Raw genomic sequence first — 979 nt, 5'->3', positions numbered from 1 at the left:
CTTGTTTGCTTTCTGATTGCCCAACTGTTTCCTCAGAACTATTACTTCTCTTAACTTACTTTCTGTTACACTTGCAGAGTTTGAAAAGCTTATTGATAAGTCTTGTCCTTTTCCCAGAAATGCTTTGATGTAAGAATCGAATAACTTAAAGTGTGGTTTATTCCAGTATTTCTGCTTTTGGCATGCCTGTCATTATTCTCACAGCACTGTTCATGTATGTTTTATAGTCCTTCATGATTCTTTCTCCTATGGGTGCCATGATGTGCATGGGTATTCTAAAGCCTTGTGGTTGGCACACAGCCATAATTGCACTTCTGCTCTCCTGAAATCTTTAATCGACTCACTGCCTCACTCCCCTTTTTGCTTGGGAACCTTCCATCTGTTGGGTATTTTTACCGCTGTAGTGGCCAACTATATCCGGAACAAGTAGCAGTGTCATCATCTGCCACCAGGACCTTGTAGTCCCGCTAGCATCTATCTGGATGAATCATAGATGTACAATGAAGTGTTGGACTCTGGAAAACCCAGTAGAAGCAGATTCTGTTTGCATTTTTAGTTTTTTTTTTTTTTTTAAAGTTGTAAAAACAAGAGTCTGACCTCAATTGATGGATAGCTTGAGTTATCCCGCTATATTTAACAGCTAGTGTTGTGATGCTCTTGTACTAACTACCTAACCCCTTTTGAATACTTTTTTTTTTTTTACAGTAACTCAGGCTTGAGTCTACCATAACCCATTTGGGTGCAACAGAATTTTAGGCCATCCTTTATAACGTCATTTACTGAATTATATCCTGAAAAGATACATTTTTGTCATTTCACTTAAACATTAAAGGAAAAGTCCAGTCATATTCAGAATTCAAACTTCGGAAAGTACTTTAAATGTAAAACTATTGCATGCTGTTCAATAAATGATAAGTGTTTTTAATTAAGAGTAATTTTCATTTGAATGTGCTTTACTTGAGGCATCCATGTTTGTCAA

General features: G+C 36.6%; 1 protein-coding gene across 4 annotated transcripts in view; it reads left to right on the top strand.

Annotated features, from left to right (window-relative positions):
* The window catches only part of LOC107094690 (casein kinase I), a 54,734-nt gene that overhangs the window by 7,334 nt on the left and 46,421 nt on the right, over window positions 1-979 (top strand). The gene's annotated exons all lie outside the window — the stretch shown is intronic.

The sequence above is a fragment of the Cyprinodon variegatus genome, unplaced genomic scaffold (genome assembly GCF_000732505.1).
Source record: "Cyprinodon variegatus isolate N-32 unplaced genomic scaffold, C_variegatus-1.0 Scaffold501, whole genome shotgun sequence".
Classification (NCBI taxonomy): domain Eukaryota; kingdom Metazoa; phylum Chordata; class Actinopteri; order Cyprinodontiformes; family Cyprinodontidae; genus Cyprinodon; species Cyprinodon variegatus.
Note: the sequence above shows the minus strand (reverse complement) of the source record. Positions and strands in the feature narration are given on the sequence as shown.